This window comes from Mus musculus, chromosome 10, assembly GCF_000001635.26.
Source record: "Mus musculus strain C57BL/6J chromosome 10, GRCm38.p6 C57BL/6J".
NCBI classification, from domain to species: Eukaryota; Metazoa; Chordata; class Mammalia; order Rodentia; family Muridae; genus Mus; species Mus musculus.
The window spans coordinates 44,899,934-44,915,542 of record NC_000076.6 but is presented as its reverse complement, the minus strand read 5'-3'; the positions used below and the strand labels follow the sequence as shown (position 1 = coordinate 44,915,542).

At 40.9% G+C, this 15,609-nt stretch overlaps 1 long non-coding RNA gene across 1 annotated transcript in view; it reads left to right on the top strand.

The window, feature by feature from the left end:
- Gm40638 overlaps positions 1-12,926 on the top strand; it is a 40,660-nt gene extending 27,734 nt beyond the window's left edge. Inside the window, exons 3-4 of the long non-coding RNA XR_871626.1 lie at positions 12,070-12,189; positions 12,630-12,926. This is a non-coding gene — a long non-coding RNA (predicted gene, 40638). The remainder of the gene's footprint in view (positions 1-12,069; positions 12,190-12,629) is intronic.
- The last annotated feature ends 2,683 nt before the right edge of the window (positions 12,927-15,609 follow it).

Here is a 15,609-nt window from a genome sequence, read left to right as displayed (position 1 = left end):
CTCAGTGGTTAAGAGTGCCGACTGCTCTTCCAAAGGTCCTGAGTTCAAATCCCAGCAACCACATGGTGGCTCACAACCCTCCGTAACAAAATTTGATGCTCTCTTCTGGAGTGTCTGAAGACAGCTACAGTGTATTTACATATAATAAATACATAAATATTTTTTAAAAGATACTAGCAAACATGGATTGAGTGAGATATTTGTACTCCAATTTCTGTGAGCAGTGGAGACCTGCTGAGGGCCATCTTCTTGTTAGGTGGAACTTTCTTCCTAGCTCTCCATTTAGAAATTAGCTCTTCAGTTATTTAAAATGGGGACAGAGAACAATCTCATGCCCAAAAGTTTCAGAGAGATGGGATTAAACAAGAGTTTGTGCTCATTGTTTGTAAACTTTCCAAATTCCTCTGGAGTCAGATGAAATCTGAGGTCAGTCATGGCCCCAACAGAGCCAAATCCAGTACCTCAGGGCATCTTAGTGATGTCCGTTCCACTTCTGAACAAACTGACTGCAGAGAGATGACTGATCTCCCCTCTTTGCTTATCTATCTTTAGAAGAACTCATATATGTATATGTATGTGTATGTGTATGTGTATGTGTGTGTGTGTGTGTGTGTGTGTGTGTGTGTGTGTGTGTGTATGTATATATATCCATGTTTTGCTTTTTGAGACAAGATTTTACCCTGTAGCTTTGGCTAACCTGGAACTCACTTTGTAGCCCAGGCTTGTCATTTGCTGCCTCAGTCATCCAAGTGCTGGGATAATTGACATGAGCCACCATTCCCAGATGTTGAGAAGGTGTTTATCATGAATAGTCCATTACTGCTTAATCCAACCACTGATTTACTGTATTTTCTCATTCTTTCTCTCATGAGAAGAGTACCTAACTTAATCACTGGACCATTCTGTGGCAACTCCCCTTGCTGGCCTTGAGGGTTATTTGTCATCTATACAGGAAGTGACCGGGATGAGCTCTCGCGTCATTTCATTCCATACCTTTCTGGTATGGTCACCTTCCCAACATGAACAAACAAATGAAATAAAAACAAGCAAACACTCAAACACCTTCACCCAGAGGCTATGGAATAGCAAAAAGTGAATGACTCTCACAGTAGGGCTGCTTTTTGCAGAGCAATGTCTGTCCTGATAGAAAACTAGATGAGACAGCATGCATCTGGGTCAAGATAATTAAGTACCATAGCTGTCCGTTTTCATCTGTGGCTGCATTTATGACGTGAACTTGATTGAACAAGCGCAAGTTTTGTTCAAAGCTCATCTGGAGGATGAAATTCAGCAGAGGGTACTTACCCCGGGGCATCTGTTTCTGTGTAGGGGAGACTCATGGCTAAAAATTGACACAGAGCTTTGAGATAGTTAATAGTCAAACTAACTATAATCCTATGCAATGTGTGGCTCACTTTTAAAATCACTCGCCCAACGATAAGACCTTTGAGAATTTCTTCCCAAACATTGATTTCAGACCATCTACTCTCAACTGATTGTGAGAGATAACCTCTTGACTTTCTTCTTCTGCAATATACCTTGTCTGGTAAACCTGGAGTTCAGCAGTAAAGATAACACCTTCTCCCTGTGGACTTTGACAAATGACAGCTTCGATGTCTACTGGAAGCATTCGACTTCTGTTCAGAGAAACCTAGCATCTTATGCCTTTTGTTTAGTTAATTATTTACTTTCTAATTTTTGCTAAGCTGTTGACATAGAATTTTGCTGTGGAACTAATGGTTCTTTGTAAGTTTACCTGAGACTGTGGTATTAAGGTAAAAAGTAATAAGTGTAATCTCCTAAGGGTCTATAAAACTCAGGGATAATGAACAAGGCTGCTTTGTGATGGGAGCTGGGAATGGAGAGGAGTTTTCATGTATGAAGCCAGAATGTTTCATCTATATTAGCACTTTCAACACACCAGTGACCCAGGGCAGTACATGTGATAAACTATGAACCATAAAGACTCATTTGACCATACATATTCTAAATAAACATGTAACCTTCTGAGTCTTTTGAAGAAACCATTTAATTCTGCTAAATTCAACTTCACTAGGCTATTGCGAGGGATAATAGTGCATTTAAAAACATTTACACATACTGCTTGATATACACTAAAGATTGACTAAAGGTACTTTTAAGTCTTCCCAGCTTGAGTCCATGAAGTGAACACCAGTGGTCTGAAGTTCAAAGTTATGTTATTTTAATCCTACACTCTCCTGTCGTCTAACCCTTGAGAGTAGCATAAGAACAAGGTCCCTTAAATAGAATAATCATTTATGTTTGCATGACTGTGAAAACCTGTAATACCTTGGAAACCAAAGTTTTATGTTACCTTACAGGACACTTTTCTAGCAGCATATCACTGAAAGGCAGTTCTATCAGGAGAAATGTTACAATCACCAGTCATGGAATTTTTCATTTCCTTACTAAACTGCAATGTAACCGAAGTATAGCAGATGCCCTGAGAAAATACTAGTATTACTATCAGCCTTGATGATGGTGACCAACATTTATTCTATGATACATGCTAAACACTTTGTAAACATCTTTTAATCCTTAAAGAGATGTTAAGAACTTCATCCTAACAGACCAAAGTCAGAGAGCTTAACTAAATTTTCTAAGGCCATCAGTTGAGAAAAGTGAAGGTGTGAATCAAATCAAGTCAGTGGATGAGGTGTAGTTAAGGCACAACAGCTTTAACAGCATGCTGACAGTGAATCAAGAGAAACAGCGACAATGGAAGTGCCTCGAGATGCACTCTCGTGGGTTATTGCCCAGCTATGATGTTTCGATAAGGAGGTATTCCAGGAACTGTCACTGTTCTCTGCCTCAAGGGAAGATATTTATCATATCAACATGTACTACTACAAAAATGAACACACAGTATTTAAGAAGTAGGTGTCTGTTAATATCTGTCTACTCCAGTAAGACATAAAATCATTTGGAAATCCCCTGGAACTATCACAGAACCTGACAAATGAATCAGTAAACGATGGATGTAGTAAGAATGGAAGATATGATGTGTACAGGTACTCTAGTCCCTTCCTGGCTAGGTAAGGGATTTCTTTTTTTTTTTTTTTTTTTCCATTTTTTATTTGGTATTTAACTCATTTACATTTCCAATGCTATACCAAAAGTCCCCCATATCCACCCACCCCCACTCCCCTGCCCACCCACTCCCCCTTTTTGGCCCTGGTGTTCCCCTGTACTGGGGCATATAAAGTTTGCAAGTCCAATGGGCCTCTCTTTCCAGTGATGGCCGACTAGGCCATCTTTTGATATATATGCAGCTAGAGTCAAGAGCTCCGGGGTACTGGTTAGTTCATAATGTTGTTCCACCTATAGGGTTGCAGATCCCTTTAGCTCCTTGGCTACTTTCTCTAGCTCCTCCATTGGGAGCCCTATGATCCATCCATTAGCTGACTGTGAGCATCCACTTCTGTGTTTGCTAGGCCCCGGCATAGTCTCACAAGAGACAGCTACATCTGGGTCCTTTCAATAAAATCTTGCTAGTGTATGCAATGGTGTCAGTGTTTGGATGCTGATTATGGGGTGGATCCCTGGATATGGCAGTCTCTACATGGTCCATCCTTTCATCTCAGCTCCAAACTTTGGCTCTGTAACTCCTTCCATGGCTGTTTTGTTCCCAAATCTAAGGAGGGGCATAGTGTCCACACTTCAGTCTTCATTCTTCTTGAGTTTCATGTGTTTAACAAATTATATCTTATATCTTGGGTATCCTAGGTTTGGGGCTAATATCCACTTATCAGTGAATACATATTGTGTGAGTTTCTTTGTGAATGTGTTACCTCACTCAGGATGATGCCCTCCAGGTCCATCCATTTGTCTAGGAATTTCATAAATTCATTCTTTTTAATAGCTGAGCAGTACTCCATTGTGTAGATGTACCACATTTTCTGTATCCATTCCTCTGTTGAGGGGCATCTAGGTTCTTTCCAGCTTCTGGCTATTATAAATAAGGCTGCTATGAACATAGTGGAGCATGTGTCCTTCTTACCTGTTGGGGCATCTTCTGGATATATGCCCAGGAGAGGTATTGCTGGATCCTCCGGTAGTACTATGTCCAGTTTTCTGAGGAACCGCCAGACTGATTTCCAGAGTGGTTGTACAAGCCTGCACTCCCACCAACAATGGAGGAGTGTTCCTCTTTCTCCACATCCACGCCAGCATCTGCTGTCACCTGAATTTTTGATCTTAGCCATTCTGACTGGTGTGAGGTGGAATCTCAGGGTTGTTTTGATTTGCATTTCCCTGATGATTAAGGATGTTGAACATTTTTTCAAGTGCTTCTCTGCCATTCGGTATTCCTCAGGTGAGAATTCTTTGTTCAGTTCTGAGCCCCATTTTTTAATGGGGTTATTTGATTTTCTGAAGTCCACCTTCTTGAGTTCTTTATATATGTTGGATATTTAGTCCCCTATCTGATTTAGGATAGGTAAAGATCCTTTCCCAATCTGTTGGTGGTCTTTTTGTCTTATTGACGGTGTCTTTTGCCTTGCAGAAACTTTGGAGTTTCATTAGGTCCCATTTGTCAATTCTCGATCTTACAGCACAAGCCATTGCTGTTCTGTTCAGGAATTTTTCCCCTGTGCCCATATCTTCAAGGCTTTTCCCCACTTTCTCCTCTATAAGTTTCAGTGTCTCTGGTTTTATGTGAAGTTCCTTGATCCACTTAGATTTGACCTTAGTACAAGGAGATAAGTATGGATCGATTCGCATTCTTCTACACGATAACAACCAGTTGTGCCAGCACCAATTGTTGAAAATGCTGTCTTTCTTCCACTGGATGGTTTTAGCTCCCTTGTCGAAGATCAAGTGACCATAGGTGTGTGGGTTCATTTCTGGGTCTTCAATTCTATTCCATTGGTCTACTTGTCTGTCTCTATACCAGTACCATGCAGTTTTTATCACAATTGCTCTGTAGTAAAGCTTTAGGTCTGGCATGGTGATTCCGCCAGAAGTTCTTTTATCCTTGAGAAGACTTTTTGCTATCCTAGGTTTTTTGTTATTCCAGACAAATTTGCAAATTGCTCCTTCCAATTCGGTGAAGAATTGAGTTGGAATTTTGATGGGGATTGCATTGAATCTGTAGATTGCTTTTGGCAAGATAGCCATTTTTACAATGTTGATCCTGCCAATCCATGAGCATGGGAGATCTTTCCATCTTCTGAGATCTTCCTTAATTTCTTTCTTCAGAGATTTGAAGTTTTTATCATACAGATCTTTCACTTCCTTAGTTAGAGTCACGCCAAGATATTTTATATTATTTGTGACTATTGAGAAGGGTGTTGTTTCCCTAATTTCTTTCTCAGCCTGTTTATTCTTTGTATAGAGAAAGGCCATTGACTTGTTTGAGTTTATTTTATATCCAGCTACTTCACCGAAGCTGTTTATCAGGTTTAGGAGTTCTCTGGTAGAATTTTTAGGGTCACTTATATATACTATCATATCATCTGCAAAAAGTGATATTTTGACTTCCTCTTTTCCAATTTGTATCCCCTTGATCTCCTTTTGTTGTCGAATTGCTCTGGCTAATACTTCAAGTACTATGTTGAAAAGGTAGGGAGAAAGTGGGCAGCCTTGTCTAGTCCCTGATTTTAGTGGGATTGCTTCCAGCTTCTCTCCATTTACTTTGATGTTGGCTACTGGTTTGCTGTAGATTGCTTTTATCATGTTTAGGTATGGGCCTTGAATTCCTGATCTTTCCAAAACTTTTATCATGAATGGGTGTTGGATCTTGTCAAATGCTTTTTCTGCATCTAACGAGATGATCATGTGGTTTTTGTCTTTGAGTTTGTTTATATAATGGATTACATTGATGGATTTTCATATATTAAACCATCCCTGCATCCCTGGAATAAAACCTACTTGGTCAGGATGGATGATTGCTTTAATGTGTTCTTGGATTCGGTTAGCGAGAATTTTATTGAGGATTTTTGCATCGATATTCATAAGAGAAATTGGTCTGAAGTTCTCTATCTTTGTTGGATCTTTCTGTGGTTTAGGTATCAGAGTAATAGTGGCTTCATAAAATGAGTTGGGTAGAGTACCTTCTACTTCTATTTTGTGAAATAGTTTGTGCAGAATTGGAATTAGATCTTCTTTGAAGGTCTGATAGAACTCTGCACTAAACCCATCTGGTCCTGGGCTTTTTTTGGTTGGGAGACTATTAATAACTGCTTCTATTTCTTTAGGTGATATGGGACTGTTTAGATGGTCAACTTGATCCTGATTTAACTTTGGTACCTGGTATCTGTCCAGAAATTTGTCCATTTCATCCAGGTTTTCCAGTTTTGTTGAGTATAGCCTTTTGTAGAAGGATCTGATGGTGTTTTGGATTTCTTCAGGATCTGTTGTTATGTCTCCCTTTTCATTTCTGATTTTGTTAATTAGGATTTTGTCCCTGTGCCCTTTAGTGAGTCTAGCTAAGGGTTTATCTATCTTGTTGATTTTCTCAAAGAACCAACTCCTCGTTTGGTTAATTCTTTGAATAGTTCTTCTTGTTTCCACTTGGTTGATTTCACCCCTGAGTTTGATTATTTCCTGCCGTCTACTCCTCTTGGGTGAATTTGCTTCCTTTTTTTCTAGGGCTTTTAGATGTGTTGTCAAGCTGCTAGTATGTGCTGTCTCCCGTTTCTTCTTGGAGGCACTCAGAGCTATGAGTTTCCCTCTTAGAAATGCTTTCATTGTGTCCCATAGGTTTGGGTACGTTGTGGCTTCATTTTCATTAAACTCTAAAAAGTCTTTAATTTCTTTCTTTATTCCTTCCTTGACCAAGGTATCATTGAGAAGAGTGTTATTCAGTTTCCACGTGAATGTTGGCTTTCCATTATTTATGTTGTTATTGAAGATCAGTCTTAGGCCATGGTGGTCTGATAGGATACATGGGACAATTTCAATATTTTTGTATCTATTGAGGCCTGTTTTGTGACCAATTATATGGTCAATTTTGGAGAAGGTCCCGTGAGGTGCTGAGAAGAAGGTATATCCTTTTGTTTTAGGATAAAATGTTCTGTAGATATCTGTCAGGTCCATTTGTTTCATAACTTCTGTTAGTTTCACTGTGTCCCTGTTTAGTTTCTGTTTCCACGATCTGTCCTTTGAAGAAAGTGGTGTGTTGAAGTCTCCCACTATTATTGTGTGAGGTGCAATGTATGCTTTGAGCTTTACTAAAGTGTCTCTAATGAATGTGGCTGCCCTTGCATTTGGTGCGTAGATATTCAGAATTGAGAGTTCCTCTTGGAGGATTTTACCTTTGATGAGTATGAAGTGTCCCTCCTTGTCTTTTTTGATAACTTTGGGTTGGAAGTCGATTTTATCCGATATTAAAATGGCTACTCCAGCTTGTTTCTTCAGTCCATTTGCTTGGAAAATTGTTTTCCAGCCTTTCACTCTGAGGTAGTGTCTGTCTTTTTCCCTGAGATGGGTTTCCTGTAAGCAGCAGAATGTTGGGTCCTGTTTGTGTAGCCAGTCTGTTAGTCTATGTCTTTTTATTGGGGAATTGAGTCCATTGATATTAAGAGATATTAAGGAAAAGTAATTGTTGCTTCCTTTTATTTTTGTTGTTAGAGTTGGCATTCTGTTCTTGTGGCTGTCTTCTTTTTGGTTTGTTGAATGATTACTTTCTTAGTTGTTCTAGGGCGTGATTTCCGTCCTTGTATTGCTTCTTTTCAGTTATTATCCTTTGAAGGGCTGGATTCGTGGAAAGATATTGTGTGAATTTGGTTTTGTCGTGGAATACTTTGGTTTCTCCATCTATGGTAATTGAGAGTTTGGCCGGGTATAGTAGCCTGGGCTGGCATTTGTGTTCTCTTAGTGTCTGTATAACATCTGTCCAGGCTCTTCTGGCTTTCATAGTCTCTGGTGAAAAGTCTGGTGTAATTCTGATAGGCCTTCCTTTATATGTTACTTGACCTTTCTCCCTTACTGCTTTTAATATTCTATCTTTATTTAGTGCATTTGTTGTTCTGATTATTATGTGTCGGGAGGAATTTCTTTTCTGGTCCAGTCTATTTGGAGTTCTGTAGGCTTCTTGTATGATCATGGGCATCTCTTTTTTTATGTTTGGGAAGTTTTCTTCTATTATTTTGTTGAAGATATTAGCTGGCCCTTTAAGTTGAAAATCTTCATTCTCATCAATTCCTATTATCCGTAGGTTTGGTCTTCTCATTGTGTCCTGGATTACCTGGATGTTTTGAGTTAGGATCCTTTTGCATTTTGTATTTTCTTTGACTGTTGTGTCGAAGTTCTCTATGGAATCTTCTGCACCTGAGATTCTCTCTTCCATTTCTTGTATTCTGTTGCTGATGCTCGCATCTATGGTTCCAGATCTCTTTCCTAGGGTTTCTACTCCAGCGTTGCCTCACTTTGGGTTTTCTTTATTGTGTCTACTTCCCCTTTTAGTTCTAGTATGGTTTTGTTCATTTCCATCACCTGTTTGGATGTGTTTTCCTGTTTTTCTTTAATGATTTCTACCTGTTTGGCTGTGTTTTCCTGCTTTTCTTTAAGGGCCTGTAACTCTTTAGCAGTGCTCTCCTGTAATTCTTTAAGTGACTTATGAAAGTCCTTCTTGATGTCCTCCATCATCATCATGAGAAATGTTTTTAAATCTGGGTCTAGATTTTCGGTTGTGTTGGGGTGCCCAGGACTAGGTGGGGTGGGAGTGCTGCATTCTGATGATGGTGAGTGGTCTTGATTTCTGTTAGTAGGATTCTTACGTTTGCCTTTCGCCATCTGGTAATCTCTGAAGCTAGCTGTTTTAGTTGTCACTGTTAAGAGCTTGTTCTTCAGGTGACTCTGTTAGCCTCTATGAGCAGACCTGGAGGGTAGCACTCTCCTTAGTTTCAGTGGGCAGAGTATTCTCTGCAGGCAAGCTCTCTTCTTGCAAGGCAGGTACCCAGATATCTGGTGTTCGAACCAGACTCCTGGCAGAAGTTGTGTTCCACTCACTAGAGGTCTTAGGATCACGTGTGGAATCCTGTGTGGGCCCTTGCGGGTGTCAGGCGACTCAGCTGGCAAGGTAGCCCGGGGCTCGAGTGGAGTGGAAGGGGTTTGTGCCCCAGATCAAGCCCGGGTAGCCTGCTTCCCTATGTACTGCAGTCTCAAGTTCCGCGCGATTGGATTGGGGCAGGCGCTATGTTCCACTCACCAGAGGTCTCAGGGTCCCGTGGGGAGTCCCGTGTGGGCCCTTGCGGGTGTTGGGCAAGACTCTGCTGGCAAGGTAGCCCGGGGCTCGAGTCTCGAGTCGAGCGGAAGGGACTTGTGCCCCAGATCAGGCCCGGGTAGCCTGCTTCCCTATGTACTGCAGTCTCAAGTTCTGCGCGATTGGATTGGGGCAGGCGCTGTGTTCCACTCACCAGAGGTCTTAGGATCCCGTGGGGAGTCCCGTGTGGGCCCTTGCGGGTGTTGGGCAAGACTCTGCTGGCATGGAAGCCCGGGGCTCGAGTCGAGCGGAAGGGACTTGTGCCCCAGATCAGGCCCGGGTAGCCTGCTTCCCTATGTACTGCAGTCTCAAGTTCCGCGCGATTGGATTGGGGCAGGCGCTGTGTTCCACTCACCAGAGGTCTTAGGGTCCCGTGGGGAGTCCCGTGTGGGCCCTTGCGGGTGTTGGGCAAGACTCTGCTGGCAAGGTAGCCCGGGGCTCGAGTCTCGAGTCGAGCGGAAGGGACTTGTGCCCCAGATCAGGCCCGGGTAGCCTGCTTCCCTATGTACCGCAGTCTTAGGTTCCGCGCGATTGGATTGGGGCAGGCGCTGTGTTCCACTCACCAGAGGTCTTAGGGTCCCGTGGGGAGTCCCGTGTGGGCCCTTGCGGGTGTTGGGCAAGACTCTGCTGGCATGGAAGCCCGGGGCTCGAGTCCAAGGGATTTCTTCCTTATGTTTTATCCATTACCTTTTTCAATAATGTGGAAAAACAAAGAAAGCATGTATGATTGAATAAACACATAAAACTGAACTGTATTTGATATAGCCTGGTATATTGCTCTTGCTTTTTTTCAAGTTGGGAACTAGCTAGAATGTGGAGACGTGTGATAGAAATCCACACAGGATAAATGAATGGAGACAGAGGAAGAGAAATAAAACCAAATGATGTAATGAGAGAAGACAGAGTCTTCTAACTACATTGAAAGTAAAGAGGATCCTCTTGTACTGTCATGTATTGTGTTGTCCCTGTTTTCTGGTTTCCTTTTACATCCCTGTGATCTCTTCCCTGAGGTCTTCAACCCACTGCAGCACTTGCCACCACCCAGAGTTTACTCTTTTTAATTTATTATTTGAGAGTTGTATACATGCATACAATATTTGTGATCCAATTCACCCTTCCCCTCTGTCCTCTAAGCTCTCCCATACCCTCCTTTTTCCTTCCAAGCTTCATGGACTATAACTCACTGGATCCACTTATGTGCTGCTCATGTGTGCATAGGTATAGGGCCATCCAATGAGACATGGTTACCCTATCAGGGACCAGATCCCTGAAGAAAACTCACTCTCCTTCTCCAGGCCATTAGTTAAAAATAACTTCTCAAATATAGGTAGGACTTTGTGAGTACCCCCTTCATTACTGCTGGAATTTTGGCTGGCTTGATCTTGTGGTGGTCTTGTACACACAGTCACATCTGCTGTGAGGTTATGTGGCAATGACTCTGTTACGTCGGGAAAACACTATTCCACAGCAGTCCTCCACTATCTCTGGCTCTTAGCGCCTTGTCAGGTAGCCCAGCATTCTGCACTGATCCCTGAGCATTGGAGGGAGAGGACATGATGCAAATGTCTCATTCAGGACTGAGTACTCTACAGTCTCTCATGCGCTGCACTTTGACCAGCTGTTAGTGTTTGTCTTAATTGCTACCTGCTGCAAAAAGAAGCTTCTGTAATGAGGGTTGAGAATTGTTCTAGTCTATGGTTATAAAGATAAGTATTTAATGGGCAGTTCAATACTGTGTCCATTTATCAGAATAACAGTAGCAGATATTCCCTTAGGACCCATGACCTACTTACTCAGCCATACATACTTGATACAGTTAACAGAAGTATTACATTCTTATTGTGGAACTGGCTTTAAGTCCAATTAAAAAGTGGTTAGTCACTCCAATAACACTTATGCCACTATTGTATCAGTTGGGTAAGAGTTTGTCAAGGTGGTCATTATTGTAAATTGTAGGGCCAACAGCTGGGTAAGACAGTTTATTATGTTTCTCTCCCAGTAGAATTTCTAGTACTATGATGCCTATCTAATAGGGGTGGACCTTCCAGATTGGTAGCAGCTTGTTTTCTCCAAATTAGTGTCACCACAACCAGCAGGTACCAGTCCCTTGCACTGTTAATGATGCTATGTTGTGTTTGCAGACAGGAACCTAGCATAGCAACCCTCTGAGAGGCTCTACCTAGCAGCTGAAGACAGATACAGATACCCACAGCCAAACATTGCATGGAGGTCAGGCACCCCAGTGGAAGACTTAGGGGAAGGACTGAAGGCCTTCAAAGAGTTAGTAACCCCACAGTATCAACCTGGACCCCTGGGAGCTCCCAGAGACTAAGGCAAACCAAAGAACATACTTGGGCTGTCCAAGGCCCCTAACACATATGTAGTAGAGCGCTGCCATGTCTGGCCTCCATGGGAGAGGATGTGCCTAATCCTGTAGAGACTTGATGCAACAGAGCAGGGAGGACACAGGAGAGGGGCTACTAATCCTGTAGAGACTTGATGCAACAGAGGCAAAGGGGAGGAGGGAGGAGTTAGGAACTCTGTGAGGGGGAACTGAGAGGACAGGGACGTTTGGAATGTAAATAAATAAATAAATAAATAAATAAATAAAAACAAACCAATATAGTGCTTTCAGCAATTAGATGTTACTATCAAGTTCTGAAGGGTAACCAAGAACAATGGGAATAGTTTGTATTGCTTTGTTTATCTATGGGACCTCATTCACCAACAAACCAAATTGGTGCAGGTTTTTTATGAAATCGTTTATGACATCTAGGAGAGGCATTAGCCTCCATATAGGGTAAGTCTCTAAATTTTCTTAAAATTATATTTGTGTATTTTAGGGGGCTGCTGTGGAATAGTGTTTTCCCGACGTAACAGAGTCATTGCCACAGAACCTCACAGCAGATGTGACTGTGTGTATACCACAAGATCAAGCCAGCCAAAATTCCAGCAGTAATGAGGTGGGTACTCACAACGTCCTACCTATACTTGAGAAGTTATTTTTAACTAATGGCCTGGAGAATATGTGGGATTTTCAAAGACCTTTAGTATTAGCTTCCACTTCCCACACAAACTCTCTATGTTGCCTTCTGCTGCCTACCACCCACCTCTTCCCGCCCTAGTAATATTCCTTTCCTCTTTTCATGCTACTTGTGTTTTACTATACCCATCCCTTGAAATCCCCCGTGGTCCTTTCTGTTTTTTTGGATTCTGCAAGTACTCTGATTTAAACACATGTATGTGAAAAGTCAAAGCTAGAATGAGGAAGAGAGCATGCCATATTTGTCTTTCTGTATCTGTTTCCACTCTTATTTCTTAGTTAGTACCTCTTTGTATCGTAAGGCTGTGGTTTCCACTGTTTTAAGGGGTTGTTATATAATCTTTGTTGCACCATTTTCAGGCACTCGAGGATTATTTGATGAACATCTACCGAACAACGTGGCTTCAAGAATAAAGTCATAACAAGGCTGTTAACATTTGTGAAATGAATCCATTTGGCAGGTCAATGAATTCATTATAATCCACTACATGAATGTATGTGGACTGCATGAATTTATGTGCACTGTATGTGTGCAGGTGCCCACAGAAGACAGAAGCAGGCATCAGATTTCCTGGAATGCGGTTAGTAGCAGTTTTTAGCTGCCTGATGTGGGTGCTGGGAGGCAAACACAGGTCTTTGGCAAGAACAGTATGTGTTCCTAACCACTGAGCCACATCTCCAATCTCTACAATAATATCTTAATACACACAAAAAGAAGATATAGTAAATCAATCATATTCTAGCTATAAAATATTTTAAAATAAATTTGTAAACAGCAATAAATGTACTTCTTAAATGATATAAAAGTGATATTCTTTTATTCTGATAGCATTGGGAAATCTCAATTTTATGATATGGTTGGATGATATTTTGAGATTTATAGTGACTACTGTAGAATATGAAAATGCTAAATTCCAATTAAAGGTTGGTAAAAACAACATACATTTTATTTTCAACTAAGTTCAAAACCCTTCCTCAATTTTTCTTTCAAGTCATTTTAGACCTCATGTGAAGATATTTTATGAAAGCCATACAGTGCTTAGCACAGCAATTGGTTATTATTTATTACTTAAAAAATGTTCTCTGAAAAATTTGGAAGTAAATTTGAAAACACAAAGACCACACAAAGCAAAAAAACCTAGGTGGGAAAACCAAACATTAGTAGAGGTAACACAGTACTTGATCTCAGGTTATACTCCAGTGATTGCAACAAAACAGCACAGTCCGGGTATAAAACCACGTGGAACAGAGCAGAGGACCCAGAAATAAATCCACACAGCTACGGCTACCTGATACCTGACAAAGTCATCAAAAATACACAGCGGGAAGAAGACAGGCCACTTAGCCATGGAACTGGCAAAACTGCCCCCTACCTGCAGAACAAGGAGGTTAGAGTCACCTCTCTCACTCTGCAGAGTCAACACAAAATGGGTCAAATGCCTTCATTGAAACTCTGAAATGCTGAAACTGTCCAAGGAAAACACAAGAACTGCAGCTCCAGTTATGGTATAGGCAAAAGCAGGGCTCCAAAGCACAGGAAATGGTTCCAAGAATCAGTAAACATGACCACTGGAGTTAACAGTTTCTGCAGGGTAAAGGGAACATCAGCGTAGAAAACAGAGCCGGACAGAATGACATCTCAGCCAGAGCTAGAGTTAGAAAACCCAAACCATAAAACTCTCAATGAGTAAACGGGCTAATGAGATGGACAGTCCTCAAAAGAAAAAACTCAACAGCCTACTAAATATTCTTAAAATTGCACCGTGCTCAGTCATGGGGGGAGATGTAAATTATTCTCAGTCATGGGGGTGTGTACATTATAACTATTTTGTAATTTGATCTCCCCTGCTCAGAATGGCTGCAAGCAAGAAAACAAAGGGCTACAAGTGCTGGTGAGGCTGCAGTGAGCTGGGAACTCTTGTCTACTGCTACAGGGAGTGTAAGCCAATGTAGCCAGTATGGAGGGTCCTCAAGAGCTTAAAAAGAGCTGGGGCTGGAGAGATGGCTCACTAGTTAAGAGCACCTGTTGCTTTTGCAGAAGACCCAGGTTCAGTGCCTGGCCCCCCCAGGGTGATGTACACCCATTCATCGGAATCTAATGTCCTCTTCTAACCTCTGCAAGCACCAGACCCTCAAATGGTATACATACACTCCAGCAGGTAAAAACAAAAAACAAAACAAAACAAAACAAAAAAACCAACCCACTCATTAACATAAGATAAAGTAAATAAATATAAAACCCTTGTTAATTAAAACAAAACAAAACCATAGGATCTGATACTTGATATCTCTAAGCATATACCCAAATGACTATATATCCTACCCCAGAGAGAATTAGATATCACATGTTTGTTGTTGAATTATTTACAATAGCCAGGAATTAGTCTACATGTCCATTAATGAAAGGATAGATACTGCCAATGTTTATATATATATATATATATATATATATATATATGTACATATATATATATATATATATATATATATACATGTATATATGTATATATGTGTGTGATGTGTATATAGACACACTTATACATGTGCATCTATAAACATACACATGTATATTTATATGTATCTAATGTGTATATATATATATATACATATATATATATGTATATATACAATAAAATCTTGCTCAGCTGTGAATAAAATGAAATTATGAAATCTCCAGAAAAATTGGGATCCAAACAGAATCCAACTACTAAGTGGAGTGTTCCAAACTAAGAAAGACAAAACAAAAATAAAAAAGTAAAAATAAATCAATATTCTTTTCCATATGTGGGTCCTAACTTTTAATGTTTGTATGTATATAGATATAGTGAGCAAAAGCGAGTAAAGACTATGAAACTAGATAGAAGACCATGAGGGGAAGTGAGATGTGTTTGGGGTTGGGGGGAGGTCAGCAGAAGGTCACATGTGCCATGTGGGGAAAGGAGGCTCGGGAGCACTGGTTAAAGTAAATGGGTCACCAAACAAACCCAAAAGCCATGAGTCAGGTATGGGGTACGGGGTTAGTGATAGAGATGGGGAAAGACATGAGAGCCAGTGAGAGAAGCAAGCCATCAGAGGGCGTTATATAAACATGGGAAGCTGCCGAAGACCAAGTCTAATAATAAAAACATTTATTGTTACATCTCAAGTATGCATGTTTTAATATTCTAAACAAGGCCAAAGAAAATGTCAGACTGAAAAAGCAAACAAACAAAAAAAAAATGTGTATGTTAGCTTAGTGAGTTTCCTTTTAAATCACAGGCGCCTTAGCATTCCACGTTTGAGTATTTTCATTCTTTCCAGTATTTGTTGACAAAGACAAATGGGCACAGTTTGGGTTATT